The sequence below is a fragment of the Microtus pennsylvanicus genome, chromosome X (genome assembly GCF_037038515.1).
Source record: "Microtus pennsylvanicus isolate mMicPen1 chromosome X, mMicPen1.hap1, whole genome shotgun sequence".
Taxonomy (NCBI): Eukaryota; Metazoa; Chordata; class Mammalia; order Rodentia; family Cricetidae; genus Microtus; species Microtus pennsylvanicus.
In genome coordinates, this window is record NC_134601.1 from 101,060,730 (window position 1) to 101,085,907 (window position 25,178).

The following is a 25,178-nucleotide window of genomic DNA, read 5'->3' on the forward strand; positions in this document are numbered from 1 at the left end:
GGAAAGTGCTCACCTGACGTTTAACTACTAAGAGACTTGCCGCAGGCACCACCATTGCCGCCATCCACTGGGTTCTGTTCTCCCAAGACCAACTCCATTGCCAACACCACCCACCTCATCCTTCTCCCTGCGGCTAACCCTTGTCAGAAACTCCAGCAAACCCCAAAGACACAGGGACAGCCCACATCAGTCAGAAGAACAGGACGAGCTATGCTTGATCTAGGCACCTGAACCCCTACAAACTTCAACTGAGACAACCCTACTGGACCTAAAGACCTACCAGAACCCTTGGCCATCCAGGCCAAAAGATAATGGAATCAGATAATAAGAAAACAAAACAACCATCCAACAAAGACAAACCCAATAATCACCACCCAGACCTATAATCATCCCGAATCCAGATACGTAAACATGAAAGGCAATGTGAAACCCCCAGAACCCAGTGATCCCATGACAGCAAGATCTGGACATTCAGCCAAAGTCTGGCTTTGGCTGGTGATCAGCACAGGTGAACGTCAAGCTCTGTGTTGCATTTCTAGTATAATAACTTTTTGAAAAACAGGAAAAGCTCTCTCACCTGCATAGGTAGCAAGGGATGGCGGGAAGGGTGTCTTTCCCTCATTCACATCAAGGCAGCTGAGGGAATGATCTGCTCTGTGGATCTCATGCCCTCAGGCCTAGCTCACCTGTGTCCCTGACAAACAGGGTCAGCTCTAGTGTGCTGACCAGATGGGAAGCAAAAACTGTTTTTTTTTTTGTGCACTGCAGCGAGGGGCAGGGGTCGCTCTTCCACTCTTGTGGTCCTCTCTCACCTGCCACAGGCGGTAATGGGTGAGTGGGCTTGGGTGGTAGCTGGGTTGCTCAGCTTCTTAGCTTTCCCTTATCATTACTATGAGGGTGGGTGAGCTCTCCAGCACTGCCTTGATTAGCTCACCCAAAGCAGACTCCAGCAAGGAGCTGGGCCATTTCCCCTGCCCTCATGCCTTCAGATCCAGGGCCCTCTCACTCCTACCACAGGGGCCAGCTCTACTGTTTTCCCCAGCAAGCTGCAGAGAAATATTACTGTAGGGGAACATAAATGGGTGGTGGGGTCAGCTCTCCTGTTCTCCTGCCCTCAGTGCTGGCTCAATTGTACCACACACTACAAGTGTTGATTCTACTGTTCTGCCCAGGCAGGGTGCAGGACCAGCTGTCCTGTGTGCAGCACCTGGAGTAGGGCAGGGCTGGTTCTCTCACTATCATGATGATAAGGGAAAACTAGCGATCTGACCAACCGAGCTACCACCCAGGTCCAATAGCAGGGCTATGAGTTGGCCCACTCCAACATCTAGCAAATCTATGAACGGTTGGAATCTGTGAAAAGGACTAACCTACAGATCCAAAACAGCAGGATCTCCATGACACAGCAAAACAGGAGGAGCCCCAGGGAAATTCCATTACTGGTGGAATAGCAGAAACCAGATGCTTTGAGTCAGACCAACGACTGGAGGCAATGAACATTTGCAAGATGAATGGGTTAAAGGGTAAACTGTGTGACTTAACTGGCCACACTACAGCTTTCAGAACAAAATGATTCTTTCTTCTTCTTCTTCTTCTTCTTCTTCTTCTTCTTCTTCTTCTTCTTCTTCTTCTTCCTCGTGTGTGTGTGTGTGTGTGTGTGTGTGTGTGTGTGTGTGTGTAGGGGGATTATTTGTTTTTGTCTTTTAAATTTGGTATTGATTTGTGAGGTACAGGTTATAAAGGCAGAGGGCAAATGCAAAGAGATGGGGAGATAAGTGGGATCGGAATGCATGATGTAAAATCCACAAAGAATCAATAAAAGTAAGAAGAAGAAGACGAAAAGAAACAGGAGTAATGATAGACCCTTGCTCCAACAGACATGAAACATGACATAAAGCTAAAGTAATTAAAAATACCTTGGCATTGGTGTGAGGCAGAAGATATTGTTACGAAAGCTGGTAATTCATTGGGTGAAAAATGGAGTCCTTTTGGTCTGGGTAGATGGTTGAATCAGTAACACATTTGCTGCCTAGGCATGAGAACCTGAGTTTGGACCTCTGACATCTTCACAAAAATCTGGCATCTATAGCCTGAGCTCTGACAAGGTAGAGACAGGAGGACCCTGGGAGTTTGTTGGCTAGCCAGTCTAGCTGAGTCAATAAGCCCCCGGTTCAGGGAAAGAACCTGTTTGAAAAAATAAAATGGAATTTACAAAAACACAAAAACCTATGAACACCTCTTTTCGATAAAGGAGCTAAAAGTATACATTGGAAGAAAGAAAGCATCTTCAACAAATGGTGCTGGCACAACTGGATGTCAACCTGTAGAAGAATGAAAATAGACCCATATCTATCACCGTGCACAAAACTCAAGTCCAAATGGATTAAAGACCTCAATATCAGCCCGAAAACACTGAATCTGATAGAAGAGAAAGTGGGCAATACCCTACAACAGATGGGCACAGGCGATCGCTTCTTAGGTATAACCCCAGAAGCACAGACATTAAGGGCAACATTGAATAAATGGGACCTCCTGAGACTGAGAAGCTTCTGTAAAGCAAAGGACACTGTCACTAAGACACAAAGGCAACCTACTGACTGGGAGAAGATCTTCACCAACCCCGCAACAGACAAAGGTCTGATCTCCAAAATATATAGAGAACTCAAGAAACTAGACTTTAAAATGCTAATTAACCCAATTAAAAAATGGGGCGCTGAACTGAACAGAGAATTTTCAACAGAAGAAGTTCAAATGGCTAAAAGACACTTAAGGTCATGCTCAACCTCCTTAGCGATCAGGGAAATGCAAATCAAAACAACTTTGAGATATCATCTTACACCTGTAAGATTGGCTAAAGTCAAAAACACCAAGGATAGCCTTTGTTGGAGAGGCTGTGGAGGAAGGGGTACCCTCCTCCATTGCTGGTGGGAATGCAATCTTGTGCAACCACTATGGAAGTCAGTGTTTCGGTTTCTCAGGAAATTCGGGATCAACCTACCCCTGGACCCAGCAATACCACTCTTGGGAATTTACCCAAGAGATGTTCTATCACATGTCAAAATCATTTGTTCAACTATGTTCATAGCAGTATTATTTGCAATAGCCAGAACCTGGAAACAACCTAGATGCCCTTCAATGGAAGAATGGATGAAGAAAGTATGGAATATATACACACTAGAGTACTACGCTGCGGTAAAAAACAATGACTTCTCGAATTTTGCATGCAAATGAATGGAAATAGAAAACACTATCCTGAGTGAGGTATCCCAGACCCAAAAAGATGAACATGGGATGTACTCACTCATAATCGGTTTCTAGCCATAAATAGGGCTCACGGAGTCTACAATAGGCGAATCTAAAGAAGCTAAGTAAGAAGGTGAACCCAAGGAAAAACATAAAGTTATCCTCTTGGATAAGGGAAGTAGACAAAATTGCCGGGGAGAAAAGTGGGATCTTGGGGGTGGGGTGGGAAGGGGGTTAGGGGAGATGGGGAGAGAAAAGGTAGAAGGGAAGGAGGGGGGACTTGGGGAAACAGGAGGATCGGTATAAAGGAAGGTTGGATAGGGGAGCACGGAACCACAATTCTTAGTTAAGGGACCCACTTTAGGGTGGGCAGGAGACTTGACTCTAGAGGGGCTCCCAGGTGCCCAAGCTGAGGTCCCCAGTTAGTTCCCTGGGCAGCTGAGGATAGGGAACCTGAAATGACCCTACCCTAGAGCAATACTGACGAATATATTGCATATCATCCTAGAACTCGCATCTGGCGATGGATGGAGATAGAGACAGAGACCCACACTGGAGCACTGGACTGAGCTCCCAAGGTCCCAATGAGGAGCAGAAAGAGTGAGAACATGAGCAAAGATGTCGGGACCACGAGGAGTGCACCCACCCACTGAGACAGTGGAGATGATCTACTGGGAGCTCACCAAGGCCAGCTGGACTGTTACCAGAAAAAGCATGGGATAAAACTGGACTCTCTGAACATGGCGAACAATGAGGGCTGATGAGACGCCAAGGACATTGGCACGCGGTTTTGATCCTACGCAATGTGCTGGCTTGGTGGGAGCCTAGCCAGTCTGGATGTTCACCTTCCTAGATATGGATGGAGGGGGGAGGACCTAGGACTTACCACAGGGCAGGGAACCCTGACAGCTCTTTGGACTGGAAAGGGAGGGGGAGAGGAGTGGGGGGAAGGGGAGAGGGGTGGGAGGAGGGGGAGAAGAGTGGGAGGAGGGGGAGAAGAGTGGGAGGAGGGGGAGGGAAATGGGAGGCTGGTGGGAGGAGGTGGAAATTTGTTTTTATTTCTTTTCTTTATCCTCCTTTTATCAATAAAAAAAAAAAACAAAAATCAAAACAAACAAGCAAGCAAAAGACCATTAAGACAAAAAGCCCAAACAACAACACAACAACAACAAAATACACACACACACACACACACACACACACACACACACACACACCATGCCCTACACATAAACACTGAGTTTGTTTTCTGTTCACCAACTACTCCTGTGCTTGACCTTCTGTTTTTTGTTTTGATCTATCCATCTATCTATCTATCTTAGAGAGAGAGACAGGCAGTCAGATAGAGATAGGTAGGTAGAGAAAGAGCACATAAAGTTGGGTTGGTAGGGAGGAGGAGGAGATGGAAAAGATCTAGGAGGGGCTGAGGGAGGGGAAAAATATGATCAAAATATATTGCATGAAAATATTATATATTGTATGTCGACCTCTAATCTGTACATGCACACACATACACACAGCTCTTTTGCACATTAAACAAAATAATTTCTAGATGAGTTCAATATTAAAAATGACTTACTGGAAACACACATATAGCTCACAATTTCAAAATGAGGAAAATTATTGCATACATTTAAATATTTGCAAAATTAATATTTCTATATGTTAAAACATACAAACCAAAATAATGGTGTCAGGCTTAGAGAATTTTTAATGAATATATATGAAATGAAGAAAAAATAATCAACATTTGTATTTTGTATATATTTATACTTACATGTAATATCTAGTCTCAAAAGACAAAAAACAATTCAATAGAAGTTGAAAATAGAAAAACAACAATTTGCTGAAGAAAAGAAAATGTTCAATATAAATATGAAGTATTACCTGTTTACAATAAGGAAAATTTATAAAACTGTATTTTCACTACTTGGAGTAATAAAACAAAATACTGTTCGTAGTATCTAGTATTAACCAGCTTGGTAGAAATGGGCACTGAGATAGTCCTTGTGATAGCAGCTCTGGGGAGTAAATTAGACAGGATTTTCAACCAAGTAAGAGTAAGCTCACACCTAGAAATAGGAATGGTCTCATGTTTACAAATTATCTATAACTGCATTTGTTATGGAATTTTAAATTATGTTTAACAATGTTTTTCAGTAAGGTATTAGAAATAACTTATGTAGGCATGGATAGGAGAAAGGTCAAGTAAAATGTGATACCTTTAACATATATATGAAAAACGTGGCAAATCTATATGTCCTGATACAAAAAGCTTTCTAAGACATACACAGTATTTGAGGGGAAATTTGCAGCAGCTACATATAAATTTTTTTCTCCTTTGTGGAAAACAAAAATACATAAATGTCTTCATGTAGGTAAGATATAATTTAAATAATGCAGTTTTCTGCAATATGTTTGGAAAGCAGACAAAAACTTCATACTGTGAACATTTGCCCAACTTTTCTGATGTTTTCCCCTTTGTCTGTTGGTTTCTGGTTGTGCTGGAGATCAACGCCGTGGCCCTGACTTTACTGAGACAGGGTGTGGATGAGTAGAGCTGGGAGCGGGCCTGGGGTCTTGCATGTGCTAGGCGGGTGCTCTGTGACTGAGGTACATTGTCAACCTTGATTCTGTAAATGTTAGTAGTAATATATGTTCATAAGTTACGGGCATGATTTTAAAAGTAATAATTAAAAATTTCTTGATTGATAAAATAATGATGAAACTTTGTATGTTAATCTAAGAAATTACTTGGAAAAAATGAAAACCCAATATGATCGTGGCTTCATGCATAATGCTTTTATGTCAGTTTTTCTTTTGGTCATGTATTTTTTTAATTATTTATTTGTGTTTTATGTACATTAGTGTTTTGCCTGCATAGATGACTATGTGAGCGTGTCAGGTCCCCTGGAAGAGGTGTTTTACACAGTTGTGAGCTGCCATGTGGGTGCTGGAAATTGAACCCAGATCCTCTGGAGGAGCAGCCAGTGCTCTTAACTGCTGAGCCATCTCTCCAGCCCCGGTCACATATTTTTAACATAAGAGAAAATTTTGAAAAAGCATTTCAAATATTCAATGGTAAGTAATATGCTAGTCTCTAGTGGGTGATGCTTTTTATATTTTCATATCAAGCAGAAAGAAATATATATTAGGTTTGGAAGTTCAGAAGCCTATATTCAGACCCTACTCATTATTTAGTGTCTTTTGATGGGGACTCACTATGTAGCTCAAAATATCCTTTAACTTTTGAGCTTCCGCCTCTGCAGGTTTTATGACACCTGGCTTTGTATCTTCCTGACTGTATCTAATTCTTCTTCAATGCAGGGAAATTGCCACCTGCAAGCTCAGTTTACTCATCTGTAAGATGGAATGATACTTTCGCTATTGTGTGGTAACCAAACATTAACTAAGTTTTTGAACATTGAAGATGCTCAGTAAGTAATAAGCATAGTTTCTCAATGTGTCTCAGAAAGGAGCACTTTTCATAGACTTTGCTATTTATTTATTTTCCTTACACAAACTTGTATTTTAAATTTTGATTAATTATAGTTAATTCTTAATTTTGATAAATGTTTGAAGGCTTGCAAACCTTTCACAGACTATACTATATACTTTCTTCTTATATAATTGAGTGAATTTCATTTTGGCTTTCTACCTCTTGTATGCCCCGGACTAAGGAGGTTGGTAAACGTATTACTAAGAACATTTCCAGGAGAATGTGGCAGTTCTCTTTGAATTACCTTGCTTTGCTGAGCCCAGCAACCTTGAGTGTTGGGCTCAAGCACTTCTCTATCAGTTAGCTTGTGCTGTGGAACAAACACTCCAAAACTCAATGGCTTCAAATAGCAAACACTCAGCTCATCCTTCTGATAGCAGCCCTTATGGTATGAACCTGGCTCTATGTACATATCTGCGTTCCCCTCTGTCTCTGGAGTTGGCTGCGGCAGCGAGCACATGCCTTCACATGCCTTTGATCTTCCAGCAGCCTAATTCGTGTTGAGTCACACCACGGTGTCAGGTTCCAAAAGCAACAAGAGCAGTCTCCTGGGGCCCTGGAGACCATACAGCATCTCTTTCTCTGCTTTCTATCAGGCAAAGGCTGTTGTAAGAATGACTGCTTCCAAGGGTGGAGATTCAGACTCCATCTTTTCATTGCAGAAGCTGTAATAGCGAAAGGTGAACAGACTGGGGGCATTCGTATAGTCTATTCCAGATGCATAGCTAATTAGTCAGTATGCCACAGTGAGAAATCTGCAGTGATGACTGATTAGTCTAGACAAACTACAATATATTTTTTTTTGCCATAAAACTGAGTAAACTGACAGCTGAATGTGTTCGTAATTTTCCCTTGATCTCGTAATGTCTTTAGATTTGCATGACATTCAGTCCAAAGAGAAAAGCAAGGTTTCTTTTTTATTTTCCAAGAGCTATCCACCACAGAGTTAGCTATTTTTGAAAAGTAGACTGACGTCTCGGTGCCATTCTGAAAGAGGGAGGGTAAAACCTGTCTTCCGTGGACCGAATCTAGGACAACACTGTTGAAAAGGATGATGACAGGATACTAAGGACGTTAATGTCCCCCAAACAGTCACGAATGGAAAGTTAAAGAAACACTCACAACACTTTAAAAAGTGTGCCTCGGGTGATCTCAAAAATGCTTGACATTTTTTTTATTGGAAAAATGCAGCTTTTTGTAATTAAAAAAGTTTTGACAACTGAAAGTGACTTTAAGACCTGGTAAAATCAGGTCAGTGACGTGTCTGATCATCTCAACATTGGTTTTTAAATGGGAAATTGAAAGATGTGGATTTTTACCTGTACACGGAGTAGGTGCTGTACTGAAAAGGTACCCCAAGACAAACATTTTTAGATTTCAATGATGCCTAGGCTTGCAAAAGCTTAAAGAATGCAAGCTAAGTTTTCCCCATGCCCTACTTTCTACGACAGCTAGAAAGCAGGCCTATCACATTAGGATTTTGAAAGAAATAATTTTATTTGATTTGCTAGCAATACTCAATAGTGTTCATGGGACTGAGACAGCTACCCATAGAGGTATCTCTATCAGCATGTTTGTGCATGTGTGCAAAGGCCAGAGGACAACTTTGGTTGTCGTTCCTCTGGTGACATTCACCATTTGTTTTTGAGACAGGGGTCTGTCATCAGCCTGGAACTCATCAAATAAGCTACCCAGTCTAGCCAGTCAGTCCTAAGGATCCCCAGTAGTGGGATTATAAACATAGAACAATATGCTCATTTTTTACATGAGTTCTCAGTGTTGAACTCAGGTGTTCCTGCCCATAAGATAAGCACTTCCCTGGCTGAGCTATGTCTCCAGGCTGCATGAACTTTTCTAAAAAAGACAAATGTTATGAAATCATGGTTTGCAAGCATTAAATAACTATCAGTCTGTTAAAAAATAACCAAAATTTTCTGATTCTTTTAGAAATGGAATGATACAATACAGAAGAAAATTCAGGAAATAGAGACAACTTCTTATTAGACTTGTTATTTCAGGTGTCTCCTAAATCTTCTACACCATTTGTGGCATTGTACAGAGTGCACAGGTTGTGCTAGGATTATACATATATGCATATGTAACAATAATTGTTGAAAAGAGAGGCTGTGATTTGAAAGAGAGCAAGAAGGAGGGCATGGGAAGGTTTGGAGGGAGGAAAGGGAAGAATGGAATGATGTACACTATATTATCATTTCAAAATGCAAGAGAAATTTTAAAAAGAAAATTATAGAATTTGTTTAAATCAAACATCTAGTTTCCTTTAGCTGCAAATGTTTCCATTAGAGGGTCTATAAATCTTAAAGTCATGAACTTTCTTTCTTTCTTTCTTTCTTTCTTTCTTTCTTTCTTTCTTTCTTTCTTTCTTTCTTTCTTTATTGTTTTTGTTTTTTGTTTTGTTTTGTTTTGAGACAAGGTTTCTCTGTAGCTTTGGTGCCTGTCCCGGAACTAGCTCTCGTAGACCAGGCTGGCCTCGAACTCACAGAGATCCGCCTACCTTTGTCTCCCTAGTGATGGGATTAAAGGCGTGAGTCACCACCGCCCGGGCAGTCATGAACTTTCTAATGGTCTATATTAATCCCTCATGAAACTCCATGGCTTTATGAAGATTAGGAGTTTTCTTGTGATGCTATGTGTATAGAATTCTGAAGTTTATTTGCATATGTTACCACATCATAACTCTCTTCATATGTGTATAGAATTCTGAAGTTTATTTTCATATGTTAACACATCATAACTCTCTTCATATGTGTATGCTCACCCTGTCATCCTTTTCTGTACTCTCCCAGGGATTGTTCTGATAGACCTCTGTGACTATAGATGACAGCTGTGGCCTGTGGTTTCCTATAGTGAATTTCTGACTTGCCTCTTTCTCTGAAGTTTAGTTCCCAAGTGCTGCCTTTATTTCTTTCTGAAGAGAGTCTTATATAAGTGGACTAATACACAAATAATGTTTTTACTTCCACGTAAGCCCTATTACTTCTGAGAAGCCATAGAATCACAGGGGTAATACTGACAGACACCAAGGGTGCAACCAGCAAGAAGAAAGGCTGGAGAGACCTAAAGACTACAGACACAAACCATTGACTTCAGTAAAATATCATATGACTAAATACTTGCATGCCGTTAAGAACTGGTAGATAAATTGAACAGAAAATAGAAGAGTCAGAGGTAATTTTCTTGAAGTGACAGGATTAAGCTGAGTTAAAAAGAGTAAGAGGGGTTAGCCAGGCAAAGAAAGATCAAAAGTATTCCAGACAGGGGACACAAACATGATTAAAGATATGGGTGTGGGGAACAGAGTATTTTCTGGATTACTGGACTGCAAAGGCCAAGGCGGGATGACTGGAAAGAGAAGTAACTGCTATATTGCAGAAGGGCTAAAGAGTAAGAACACTTTGGAATGGGGACGATGGTAAGGTGCAAAAGAACCAGGAAGCCATTGTTTGTAATGACTTCCCTGGTGCTGGCTGCAGAGACTTCTGTAGACTTGTGCACTTGGTGTTGGAGTTAAGTTCATCACATTTCCCAGCTCCTGGCAATCAGTTTCCCATTTGCACAAAGCTTTGTTTTTGTTTTATCTGTACCGTTTGATGCTTATTATTTATCAAATTTTCCATTTCCCCTGACTTTCATTCTCATCCCATGGTATCTATTATATCTGCTTTTTAAAGTATATTTTAAAATGTGAATTTTATATTTTCACAAATAATAGCTTACTTGTGTTTCTTGTTGTTTTCATCCAACTCTGTATTTTTAAGATCGTGTGACATTATTCTGCATCTACTTAGCATGTCTGATAAATCACAGTTGATATACTGTATTTTCACTCCTTATAAATATTTTGCTACGGCAAATAGCTATTTCCTGGGTGTCCTCATTCACGTTCTCTGTTGAACTAGATGAAAAAAACATCTACCCTCAAAGTTGTGTCCCTAGGTCCTAATCATAAGTATGGTACTGTTTGTAGTGATGTGTCAAGAAACAAGAGGACAATGGCCGTCAAATTCTAGTATGTCTCAGGACTCCTCGGTAAAGCTTGTAAGACAGACTGCAGGATGCATGAAACCCAGAACAGGAATCCGATCAACTACCACCCACCTATACTTTCATGACTGAGAGTGAGCACCTTCTTTAATTCTGTGTACCCTATGGCTTTGTTCCTGGCCCTAGCCAGGCTAACCAACACCCTACGGTGTTCTTACTTAGCAAATAAATAGGTGTAAGGTTCACTTCTCTAGCAAATTTATACATGATACTGATGCTCCTGTCCAAGCACCATCTTTTGAGAATTACTACTTCCATTGCTTGAGATACACCTTTGACCTGATGAACAGCAACATTTACATCCCCTAGGAGCTTCTTAGAGATGCCGAATTTGGCGACTTATTCCAAGCTCAAAAAACAAAACAAAGCAAAATAGAATTGAGTTTGAACAAGATCTCCAGTTGTTGGTATGCACACTTAAGTTTGGCACTCTTCTGATAGAGGCTATATCTTTCTACCAGGGGAAGTAAGTCCATATGGGTCACATATTTCTTGTACTTAGCCAGAGTGTACTTTTGAGGAAACCAAAGTTAATTTTGCCACTTTAGAGCAATGTAGTGGGGCATATTCTGCTTAGGGTGTATTATTGGCGGGTTGGGGGGCATCAAGTTTGTTCATTTTTTTTACTAAAACTACTGGATTTGATTACTCGGACAGAAAACTATCTCATTTCTGCCCCTGTTCCCCTCTCTTCCTTCTCACCCCTAGTGAGTGTGTGTGTGTGTGTGTGTGTGTGTGTGTGTGTGTGTGTGTGTGCATCTGTGAGTGCATGCATGTAGATGCTAGAGACCAATGTGCTCTCCGATCGGTCTCCACCCTATTTTTTGAGACAGGGTCTTTCACTGCACTTGGCGCTTATCTATTTGGCTAGGATGGCTGGCCCACCAGTGTCAGGGATCCTCCTGTCTCTATATTCCCAGTTCTGGGATTACAGGCGTGTGCCACCCCCACGCATTTTACATGAGTTTTGGCAATCAAACTTGGGTCTTCAGGTCTGTGCAGTAAGCACTTTACTAACTGGGCTGTCACATCAGTCTGGACTGAGTTTTTTTTAAAAAAATGTGTCTAGCTTTTACTTTTATCTCCTGCCTAATGCGGTTACTTGAAAGGCATGAAGGGTACTTTGGCTGCTTTCTCAGGTTTTCATTTTGTCCCCCCCCCTGCCCCCGACAAACCACAAAAGAACCCAGGTTTTCATTTTGTCCCCCCGCCCCCGACAAACCACAAAAGAACCCAAAACAAACAAGAAAAATGAGCAGCCCAGCATGCATGGACATACCTACGGGGTGCGACTGTTGTATGAGGTCAACACAACTGTGTGATTTGAAGAGCTCAAGCAGTTCCTGTTCCAGAGCAGCTCAGAGGTGGAAAGTTAAAATCTCTCTTCAGCACAACCCCAGAAACTGCAGATAACAATGCATTACTAGAAACTGCTTCCAATGCTTGAGCATGAGGTACCAAAATAAAGCGACACACAAGCAAGTGTTACTCTTAGTGTGCAGGAGACTCTACATTACTGATCTTTAAATGATCAAAATGATGTCTCATCCAAAGACAAAAATCAGGTCTAACTTTTGTAAGGACTTCAAATGCCCCCCCCCCCCCGCATTCCTCTCCCTTGAGGCTACAAGTGCAAACTCACCTATCTTCTTGAGCAGGGAGAAACAGGGCATGCGGGTGGGGGTGGAGTAAAAAGGGAGGGAGAGTACTAACCAACATTTCAGAAATGCAATCTGTGTGTTTCACAGTGTGCAGACACAGTTTTGTTTATGGATGTCCTTGTAGAAAGTAACAAATGTGTACTACAGAGCTATGGGAAATTTTGTGGGAAGGAGATGGAAACGTTCACTTGCAGTGACTGAGGGTTATGCCTGTTCACGTTTAACCAGGAGCTCCAGGCCTGGGAAGCACAGTGCAATCAGCAGTTACCCAAAGGGAAAGCATCAGTGCCCCCACCAGGAGAAAACGGGAGATGCAATGAAGTAGTCAGACTCTCCTGGCTTAGATTCACTAAGCACATACATGGTCAGGATTCTGCCCTCATTCACTGTTACCTGCAACTTGGAATACGCCCTCCTTCTACTCTCTTCCTTCTAATTTGCATGCTTGAATCTAGATACTGCCAAGCTGAAGTAATTTTTATCACAAGGCTAATGTGATTTACCCTCATTGGGATATTTATCTAGCTCTTTAAAGATGATTTCTGTATTAACATAGCTGTCTCTCTCATTTTTTTTCACATTTGATATATATCACAATATTATTAAACAGCAACCCCTTATCGCTCCCTCTTTATAGCTGCTGGTGATTTCTATTTTGTTTGCCTTTATAATAATTTGTCTATTCTATGAAACACATGTAAGTGGAATCATGTATCTTTTCCTTTTGTTCTGACTTATTTCACTTAGCATAGCACTTTCAAGGTTTATCTATGCAAAAGCATGCATTAGGATTTTATTCTCTTTTAAGGCTAATATACACAATGCATACAATATATACAAAATATGCTGTACATATACCATTGCATATACACATATATAATGATACATAATTGTATATACATGTATAATGATATATATATAAATCTTTTATTTATCAATATATGAAAGGATGGTTTGTTTCCATCTTTGCCTATTGTGAACTTTTGCAAATGTGTATATGTTTGAGTGTCTATTTTTAGTTATTTTGGGTAATATTCAGAATAAGATTGCTAGATCATATAGTACTTCTATGGTTATGTTTCTCATTTTTATTTTGAGTTATTCAAACAAATGAAAAGCCCACACAATAATGTAAGAACTACCTATAAGAGCTCCTAGTCAGAGACCTACCGCTGTACCTTTCAACAATTCAGTCTAATTAACCTAATTCACCTGCTTCTTACTCTGAGCAATAAACCAATTACAGGCTGTGCTCCCTCAAAGTATAGTGTTCACTTCATTGGGTCTCTAACAGAATTATTCTGACTCCACATTTGTGTCATTTTCTTCTCTGTTTTTTAAAATGATTTATTATATTATAGTGTTCTGCCTGCATGTACACCTGCAGGCCGGAAGAGGGCACCAGATCTCATTACATTTGGTTATGCGACTCCATATGGTTGTGAGATACCATATGGTTGCTGCGAATTGAACTCAGGACTTCTGGAAGGGCAGCTAGTGCTCTTAACTGCTGATTAACTGCTGAGTCATCTCTCCAGCCACAGCCCCTGTTTTTTTTTTTTTTTTAACCGAGCATTTGCAGCATATGGGTCCTTTTCCGGTTTTAGCTGTTGATGGCCTGTGGCATACTCCTCTTCTTGAGCACAGCACTTTCTGTACAGGAGCTAGGATGCTTTCCTCTTTCCTCTACCTCCTGGTAAGTGGTATCTTTTTTGGCTACCCTTGAATAGTTGAACACTGAGCATTTGCAGTTCCTTATCTGCTTAGTGTATAGCTTTACTGTGATTAAGGCAATGTAGAATTATTTCAGTTCCTGTTCTTAGAATGTTAACAGAAATGATACAAGGCACTTCTGGGATGTATGTATGTATTATTCCATGTGACTTATGTGTCTGTCTATATATTAACTGAATGACACTAGAGGGACCTAAATGTTGCAAAGTAGAAGCTCTAGACTATAAAGTTACTTTTTTTTTTGTGGAGGACAGTGCATAACACTACTGTTCGCACAGTCCTTTGTAAGGAGAACAAAGTCAACTTATTTTATGAAGCCATCAAAAGTATGTTTACCCTTTCAGTTTGACAACTCTCTTGAATAAAGACCCAGCCATTCTATTAACTAGTTTTCATCATCCCCAGCACCATTTCTCAGTATAGGCACACACTCACCGTTTGATTAGCCTGCATCTTAGGTGTGATGCCCTGCTTTCTTGGTCACTCCTCTTAGAAGGCAGGTAACACTGCCTTAACTCTCTTGTGGACGAGTACTTATTCCATGCATGATAATCCATTTGGGGCCACAAGTCCCACTCTGAAAATCCCTTCTAGCAGGCTTAGCAACCATACATAAATATCTCTCCAATATCTTGCCATATCACCCTCAGGTATTGAATAAGTATATATTAAGCCAACTTTATGTTGCTTAGTTATTTCTTATTTTACAGTGATTAGTGTGCAAAACTACTGTTTTAGTACTAGTATGTCAGGCGTCATTAGCAACTTGGGAGTGGGAATTCTGAATTATTCATTTTGTGTCTTCAATAGTGCCCAACATACTTTCTTGCAAACTCAAGCGCTCACTAGATGATGGCTTTAATGGGGCAGAGAGCAGGAGGCTTGCCAAAAGACCCTATCTCTTCCAGCTTAGCAACGTATGTATATTCATGAAGTACAGAGAGGTCGCTACAGTATTAACCTTTGCAGTCTGAGAGAAAAATACTTCTTAAATTTTTGCATCAAAACCAGCATGAATCATTCTGTTAAATTATTGAGGCATGATTGTGTATATAGTTATCGAGTATATAGTTTAGTGACTTTTGGTAAATATAGACAGAACTTTAGAGCCATAATATAAAACAATTCTTACATATATCCAGAAAACTCTCTTGTTTTTCTTTAAGCAAACTAAATCTCTTTATCACTGATACTTCTGTTGACCTAGAAAGACACTGATCTTATTTTTATCACCAAAGATTTTTGTCTACTCTAAAATTTTACAAAAATGAACTACACGTAGCATGTGCTGCTGTAATCTACTTTCTTTCATTCAACTTTACACTGATGAGATTTACCCAAATAGTGTGCATATTAGCACTTCATTGCTCTCTGTTGCTGAGTAGCTGTTCGTTGTACCCACATCTCCTTGGTAGAAATCACACATGTTTCTTCTAGATTTCTAGTAGAGGGCTAATATGATTAGGGCTATTGTGAAATTGCTATTGTTACCCCCCCCCCCGATCTCTGTGTAGACATATGTCTCTCTATAGAATTTTGGAGTAGAACTGTTGGATAATAGGAGCATAGGAGAGATGCATTTTCTAACATTACAAGAAACTCTAGTACTTATAAACTCACGCCAGCTGTGGTTTCCTGCACAAACCTGTACAAGTTCAGCCAAGCCAACATTCTAGCTAGAAGAAAGAGAGCAAGTTTTCCTGAGGTAGCTTAACCATGATGATCCAGTGGATAGTTTCATACCAGGGACTATATGAGAACAATTTGTATATATATATATATGTGTGTGTGTGTGTATGTCCAAATTGTCTTAATATATAATATGTATATTAAAAAAGGAACTAGAATTGGTATATAATAAAGAAATAAAATAAATAATAGCCCACTAATGATTGCCAAAAAAGGACATGAAGTTAGGGTGGAGGGAGAGAGAGAGGTGGAGATCAGAACTGGGGGGAGGAGCCAGGAGTAAATATGATCAAAATAAATTGTATACAATTCTCAAGGAATTAATAAACTATTATGAAAAAAGAAACTAAAGACAGCCTAAAGTGGGTGTGCCATTTTTCACTTCCAGCAGAGTGTTAAAGGTGTAGCTCCTGCACAATCCTGCCGACAGATTTTCATGTTAGGAACTGGTAATAACTTTAATGTTCTTGTTCATGTTGTAAAACTTGGCTCCTTGCTACTTGCAGTAAATGTTTTGTTTCTTTTGTTCAAGCATAAGAATGAAGGATTTGCTCAGCATAGGCATATCAACACAATGATCAGCAAAGGGAGAATGGCCAGTAGCTATGACAGACAGTGTGGGGAGAGAGAGAAAGGAAACCAGACGAGTATTCTTAATGTTAATTCTGCGCAAACAAGCTCAAAGCTAATTTTGTCCAGCAGATCAATGGCATATGATTTCCAGACCTAGTCTTCCTAGGTGAAAATATGGTCCTTCTGGTGATGATGAGTTTGAATATTGAAAAACCAAAAGGCATCCTAAGGAGTGAGAACAATCATAGGGGACTTTAAAAAAATCCATCACAAGTGACTTCCATTATGAATATCTGTTTAATTTCTAAATCTTTGCTGAAACAGCCCTAGATATACAGTTCGAGTGTTGGAGAAATACTCATCAGCCAGAAGAAAGTGAATGGGGTGTGTTCTTAGCCTTACTGTGAGTTCAGCAAATAGTGTCACAGGAGGGAAATTGGTAGTGTAATAGAGGAAATTGGTAGCTTAAAGAAACATCTGGGCCATTTACCACGAATCAACTTTCTGCAACACCCAAACCGTCATTGCCAAGGCAAAGGGGGTGAGCTTCTACCTTCTCCTCCTCATTTAGGCCTTCCTGTTGTCTATTTATTATCTCCTTTTCCCTACAACATGTCCTTAACAATTGAGTTTGATGGATTTAGTGTATATCACACATGGGAAATGTGATCGCTTACACATTCATTAATTTGATCAGTATTATTGATGCCCTGATATTGTTTACTAGTTAAGATGGTGCAATTGTGAAATCAAACCGAACCAAACAGAAATCTGCCTTCATACCAGCAGGGGGAGACAGACAATCAAACAAGAAATATGTCCATTACAGAAAAGTATTAAGAGGTGGTATATATGGAGAAGAAAAGTAAAATAATGCAAGTGGACAGTGTTGGGGCCAGGGAAGGGGCTACAATTGGATAATTGTGATTACGATGCTGATGATCTGTTATTAGTATCAGTATGATTGAAGCCAGAATTCACTAGCCTGGCAAAGTAGGATTTATCTCACCACTCCTAAAGCTATCATTCCCTACCACGACAATTAAGACTGTCACAATGTTTTGAGATAATCCGTTTTCTGGAGAAGTTGGAATTTGAATAGACTTAAGTTCTGCATAGGTAATGCAAGCACCATGTTTCTCAGAACTTACTGGTTGTCAGATGATTGGTCAAACACAGAAATGAAGAGACCAGCACTGCTGTCTAGTTTCAATGATGATGTAAATTCACTCAGCCAGTTACACAATGCATGTGCAGAGTGATAGCCTGTTCCTATTCTTTTCTTGTGAATAGAATGCCATTCCTAGTGTTCAGAAGTACTTTTCATAACACGGTTTTATTGTTAGCCTAGTATTTTCTATGTGTTAAGATTTCTGAACAATTCTGTTATTTAGTATGTTGGTGTCATTAGTCCATTTACCTACTTTTCAAGCCTACAGTGTGATAATATGTAATTTCAAGGACAGTGATGGCTCCGTTTTTAAAATAATCTGGAAAGGGTGGAATTGGGGATTCACAGGACCTATATAAATTGCAGGTCCAGAAGCTACCCATAAATTTTTCTGTTTTGCCACAAATTGCTATATCTATCTATCTATCTATCTATCTATCTATCTATCTATCTATCTATCTATCTATCTATCTATCTATCCTATCTATCTAAGGTGATTTAAGACAGGGTCTCTCTGTGTAACAACCTTGGCTGTCCTGCAATAATTCTATGGACCAGCCTGTTCTCAAATTCAGACATCCACCTGTCTCTGCCTCCCAGGTGCTGGGGCTAAAGGTGTGCACCACCACCGCCTGTCCAAAAACGATTTTATTTATTTATTTTTAAAGAGATACCTATTAGTATTTGACTTTAAACTGTTCAATTTATCATTGACTTTTCCTGATTTGTTGGTCACCACCCTAATTATGTAAATAATCTTTCAATTTCTTTCTTTTTTCTTTGCAGGTTCTCACTATATAGTAAAGCTGATCTGAAATTCACTATTAAGGCTTAGTTTTCACACTCTAAGGTCTGGGATTACAGGCATGCACCACTGTGCTTTACTTAAATGCATATAAATATATATGTGTGTGTGTTTGTGTGTGTGTGTGCATGCTTGTGCCTATATACAGAATATTATATGTGTGTGTGTGAGTGTAAATCTTAGCTAATAGTATTATAGTAATATTTGGACTTTATATTTTATAGAGGTTGATGTGCTGCTATTTACTTTCCCCCAAATCCTCATCTAATAGTTCCAGGAGTGGGAATATTAATTCAATAATGAATTTTTTTGTTCGCAAATGTAACATACTGAAAACATCACAAGTTAATTGCTTGTAAGAATTATATGAAGCCACTGTATTGGGGTCAAAAGTGGGACACTTGCGATCTCTCCCGACTTTCTCTAATACGAATGTCTTACAAAAGTGAAATTCCTTTTTATTGAAGGATGTTATAGACAATCACAAAAATTGAAAACCTAAGCTCAGTTCCTGAAGAATTCACATGTGTCTACCCATGACATTTCAACTAGCAAGAATAGCATCGGGTATGAGAGGAAGTCAGAGGGTGGGTTTGACGAACATTTTTATTCCTCAAAGTACATGTAAGTGTTGCACAGTGTATTTAAAAACACAATCCTTTTCCCCCTGTGGACTGTGGGGTCCACTTCAAACAGCTGAGCTGGCTTACCGAGCAGAGCTTTCACGGCAGCATCCTTCCTGTTCTCTGTCTTTTCCCTGCTGGCTTCATTATTGAAAATGTGCTACTGTCACATATAAATGATGGTGCTCACTAAGTACGCTCAATAGCATTTTCTTTTCACTCTGTTTTTCTTCCGAATACAACAATAAGCCATTTTCCCTTCTTGCAAAAAGATCACAAGCCCCTGCGACTACTCCCAGGCTTACAATGCGCCATGAGTGGCAGCCCAAGTGACTGATCCATAACCTTTGGGCGCTCAGGCAATTAAGTTGTCCGTAAGCTGTGCTGTGCCAGCAGAGCAAATACAAATACATGGGGATCTAATTCTGAGTTAGCAAAGCTGTCTTTTCATGATGTTTTATGGGGTAAGAATTTTTCTTTAAGAACACATTCTATAGAGGACAATAAAATGTATTTATGTTTTTTTATTTGAACACTACAAAACATAAGCTTACGTCTATTGCTTGTCCTTGTCCAGGGCTGCAGTTTTCCCACGTTCAACCTTTAGCTTTTGCTGTTACTGTCTTTCACTCTAGCTTGGAATGGGACTTAGGAAATCTCAGTCTCTTGGGCTGCAGATACAGTTCACTAGTAGAGTGCTTGCTTAGCATTTTTAAAGCACTAGATTTGACCCGCACCCTAGAAAAGACAACAAACCAACAAACAACTCCAGAAAACAAGTTTCTGATGCTCAAAGAAAAATGAAAGTCAAAAATAACCCTTGTGAAGGAAATTTGCAATATTTTCATTCCCACAATGCTGGGAGTTGTCACCGATTTTATTTTCCCTAATGAGGCAATAACTCAAGAGCTGGTCCTCTTCTGTCATAAGACAAATATTATGGAACAGAACTGTCATTTGTCTCCGAGCTATGCTTTGTGCAGAGGCGTATGTGTATGTGCTTGTAAGCAAAAAGGGGGCATTTTCTCAGGCAGGAAAGAATGAGCTGTGGTAGACTTATTACTAAGTGGCTTATCATAAAATCTCAGCCCTGAAAAAGAACATTAAAGGTCATATGGTTTATTCTCCTGTCTACAAATTTTCTCATTCAAAGCAGAAGGTTCAAGTTAACACATTTTAGAAGCTGCTAAACATTATCATCTCCTAGTAATACCTCGCCTCTGAAAATGTTCTGTGACATATATAGTCTTCAAATTGATTGTCTTTAGAATTTCATGACATTGAGAAAAATTGCACATATTCTGGTCTGGGTTATAATAGTCTTAGGAAAATGATACGGTGGTTTTTTTTTTTCCTTGCAGGAGAATGACTGGCTCACCTTCCTGTTTGGTTTTGCTGCTATTTACTGGCTGTAGGAAGATAGGACTTCTTCAACTGTCCTGTAGTTGATTATGGAATTAATGGCCCTCCAAGCACCACACTACCTTGCCTATGCCCATGTGCATTGTTCACAAGACTGCTTCCTTGACAGTAGACAGGGCATGTGACTTTCTCCTACCAATGGAACATTAGAAACTATGGCATGAGCTGGGAAAGTGCTTGTGCATTGAGGACTGACTTCTGTTTTCTATTTTGCATGGACACATTGCTTGGCATGTGTGTGTGTGTTTCCTTGTGTGTGGGCACATGTGCAGATGCGTGTGCACAAATTTTCACTTGCATGAGTAAGGTCAAGGTTGATGTTGAGTGTCTTCTCCCATTTGTTCTCTATATTTTAAGCTGATGTCTTTCACTTGAATACAGAACTTATCTAATAGGTCACTCTGGGTAGCCCATTTGCTGTGGAGATGACCCATTTCTGTTCCCTAAGCTTTAGGATCACAGATGGGCCACTATACCCACCTTCCATTTGTATGGATGCTGTGGGGTCAGTCAAACTCCAGTTTTCTGTTTTATTTTGACAACTCCAATAAGATCCTTTCACAAGATATATGTGGCACATCAACACCAATAATAACATAGACATGTAAGTGATACCATCTTTGAACATTTGATCCCAGACTGAAAATGCATAAAATAATACTAGGAGGAGAAACCCGGAGATGAATCCTTTGTTTTTCTCCTGTAATCCTGCCACCTTAGCAAAAAACAGATAAACAAACAAAAAATAAAACAAAAAAACCAACTAACCTTGACCATATCCAATTTTCATTCTATATTTCTTTAATATTGAAGAAGATAAGCTTTGCAGCAAAAGCAGCAGCAGCGGCAACAACAACCACAACCAATTTCTAATAGGCAGGCCTTCGATACTACTGACTAATTACGTTTCTATTATATTTCTATTGAAATAAATACATTTGAGATGCACATTTTATCCTTTATTACCTTTTCTTATATGTCCACATTCTTTATCTCCAGCAACATTGACTTAAATGGAAATATTGGTAGGTGGGGCAATTTTTCAAAAACGTTTCCAATCTGAGTTTTGGCAAACAGTGTAATCAGCACTGTGATTAAGACAGAGAACATTTCCATCATCTCCGAAGTCTGTGTCAACCTTCCTTGGAATCGAGGCACAACTCCCCAACAAGGTCTGAATCTCATCTCTTAGATACTTCTAAGCTTTTCTTTCTATGCCTGCTCTCTTCAGCCCTAGAGACAGTGGCTGGTTCCCCAATCTGATAGCTCTCTATAATATTTCACTTCTGTTAGTAGATAATTTAGTTACTAGTTAGCAATTGTTCACATTAAATTTTCCCTGTCCAGATTACTGATATGACTCCCATCGTTTGCTTGAATTTCATTACCAAACCTCATTTTTCTATTGTGCCACAGATGATACTCTAAAAACAAAACAAACAAGTAACAAAATAGCAAGAAAAAGATGTTCTGAAATATCTCTCCCTTCTGGTTTCTACTGATAGTAGCCAAACCCAGCTGCTATTTTTCTCTGAATAAATGCAACAGCATGAAATCAGGCTTCTCTACTTTTTCATTTGTTTTATTCACAGGCTTCTGCAATTCACCTCTATCTGAAGTCAGAGAAAGCTTTTAATATTAAATAAATTTATATTATTATATTTTAGGGTGCTTTTGGTTTTGGTTTAGAGAAGTATGGCACTATAGGGTCTATCTCACCCAATAACATAAGGAAAATTTAGACAAATTTAATTGCAAATTAATATTTTTTGTTGAACTTTCAGGAAACTGAGGCACTAGGCCAACCACATAACTGCAGATTTGAGGAAACTCTCGTCCATTTGAGGAGTTATAGACCATGAACATTTGCTAATTTGGGGGAGATGCTGCTGAGTTCCATGTAAATTTGAATGGGGATTCAGTTAGATTCTTTTAGTGAATTACTAAAGGCCAAATATAGGCTAGTGAGAAGACATTTTCCTTTTGTGGATTTTTCCTTATAAACATTACTAAGAATTTATAAAGAAGTTCATATAGAATTCTGACAGATCTTCTGTCATGCTACTAGCTAAGGGAGGGAGGAGAACAATAGTGTGATCACTTAAAGTTTATTCTATCCACATGGTATCCTACTTCACCTATGCAACAAAAGCATTATTTATATGGGGAGCAGCAAACAGTCTCATTTTAGGGCCCCACTGAATACTCACTGCAGCTGGGGAAGACTGCAAATTGAAGAGCCCTTCCTGCCTCTGAAGGAAAGGTAAGAATATGCATCAGGCCAAACCTATAGAGACAATAGCATTTTCAAAAGCCTTGCTGGCAAGACTCAGAGATATACACCTTACTAAAAACAAGTTTAACACACCATCAGATAATGCTACTATCCCCTGGCCTTACCACAGTGTAATAAGTATCAAGTTAAAATAATAGGAGAATAGAACTTGAGATATGCAAGAGAAGCATATCTATCTCTGTGGTAGAACAAAATCAGAAAACACATAACCAATAAGGGAAGAAACATTTAGAAATTAACCCCAGGCCAACCACCCATACTCTAAAGAGTAGATATAAACAGAACAATTTAAAACCTGTTTCTGATCAGGGGTAACTATAGCAACAATAACAACAAAAATCTCATGCTATGACCAGGTTAACACAGACTTATGCTAATAGCTTGGAAGGAAATTCATGCTCATTTCCAAGCATAAAAACCATATACTTTGGTATTTATTGGTCTAACACGTGTTAGTAGCTATCAGCATAGAAAGGAAGCATGGCAAAAGAATTGGCAAGAATATATACCCTCCTAGGACTTAAAACAATCACCAGAACCAGATTCAGATGTGGCATACATGGTTAAAAATAAGATGGAATATTACTATAATTATGACCAATGAAAAAAGTAGAAAACATTTCTGTAAAAACATAGAAATAATAAAAAACAATCAAATGAAAATATTTAAAAAAAACAAAGTAGCATAAATAAGTAATGCTTTTGTCAAATGGCCTTGACAGGAATGCTCAACTGGAGAATCAGAAGGAAAACAGACAACATAGTAGATTAAATATTTGTAGAAATATCTTACACCACAAGTAGTAGTGGTACATACACATTTGCAGTTGCAACACTTGGGATGCTGAAACTAGAAGATAGTGAGTTCAGATTGTGCATTTGGGTTGTGAATTTTAGGCAAATTTGAGCTACATATGACTTCCAGGCCAGCCTGGGCTACAAAACAGTACCCTGTCTCACAATCAGCCTCTCCAAAATGAAAGAAATAATAGTCTACAATTTTCAAAGACTAATGATTATCAAAAAGTAATAGATTCAAGAAGCTCATAGAATACCAGAAAAATATGAATAATGTAACAGATGCATGCATAATATTTTATGTAATTTAAAATAGTCTACTGCTACCTCCAAATAATATGATCTCACTTCACATTAAGGATAAATAGAACATTTACTTAGCAACAAATGTTGCTTTAAACAGAATTATCAAAAATGTGCTATTATTTACATATTGAAGCTTTATTCACCAATAAGGAAGAATGGAATGATGTCATTTGCCAGAAAATGAATGGGAATGGGGATCATAAAAAGGAATAAGACAGACTCAGAAAAACAATATCACATTTTGTTTTTCATTTATATAATGTAGATTTAAATACAAACACACACATACACACCTGTGCATGCACACACACATTGTCATAGAAGCACAAGGGAACAATTTGGGGATAAGAAACAGAAAAATAGAAGCAAAGGCATAAGAGAGGGTAAGAGAGGTGAGTCTGAACAATGTCCAAGGTATACCTGGATAAGAATATTATAATTGGAACTCATTGTATTGTATATAGATAGGTTAAAAAGCAGAAAATAGAAACAATAACATTTAGCAATTATTGCATTTATTTTAATATATGCCTACACATTCTGTTTGTTTGAGACAGAGTCCATTATGAAGTTTCTGGTCTTCAGCTTGGATCGTTCCTGCTCAGTACCCTAAGTGCTTGCATTATAGGTATTCATCAATTCATACTGATTCACAATGTCCTTGATATGCTAGGAAGTAAATCTCAACTCTTTCTCATTTCCCTTGAGTGTGGTGTAGGCTTAGAAACTTTTTCTAATGAACATAATGGTGGAGGGGTATGATGTAACACTGCAGGAGAGCAACTTAGCAGACCCTCAACCAAGTGGTCAAGGTTCATATTGCCTGGGATAAGTCATTGATGTCATGTGCACCCTTTGGTGAATTGTATTCAGAAATCCACATTTTCAATCAAATCATGAGATAACTTCAGAGAAACCTGACCTGAGGAACTTTGTACAAAGTATTTGACTAGTACTCTTCCAAAATGTCAAGGCTGAGGCTGGGAATGTAGGCCAGTGGGAGAACACTTGCTTAGGATGTATAAGTATGCTCAATGCTAGGCACTGAAAAAAGTCATGAGAATCATATAAGACAAATATTAGGTGACTAACACGATGTGAAAGAGAGTAAATTGTCATGATAACTAAATATAGTATCTCTCCCAGATTGTATACTGGCATAGAAAATTTATATCATATCGTAGTTTGAATGAGAACATCACCCACTGGCTCAGGCATTTGAACACTTGGTTCCCAGTTGATAGTACTGACTGGAGAGGTAGAGGAGGAGGAGATGTAGTCTTGTTTGGAAAG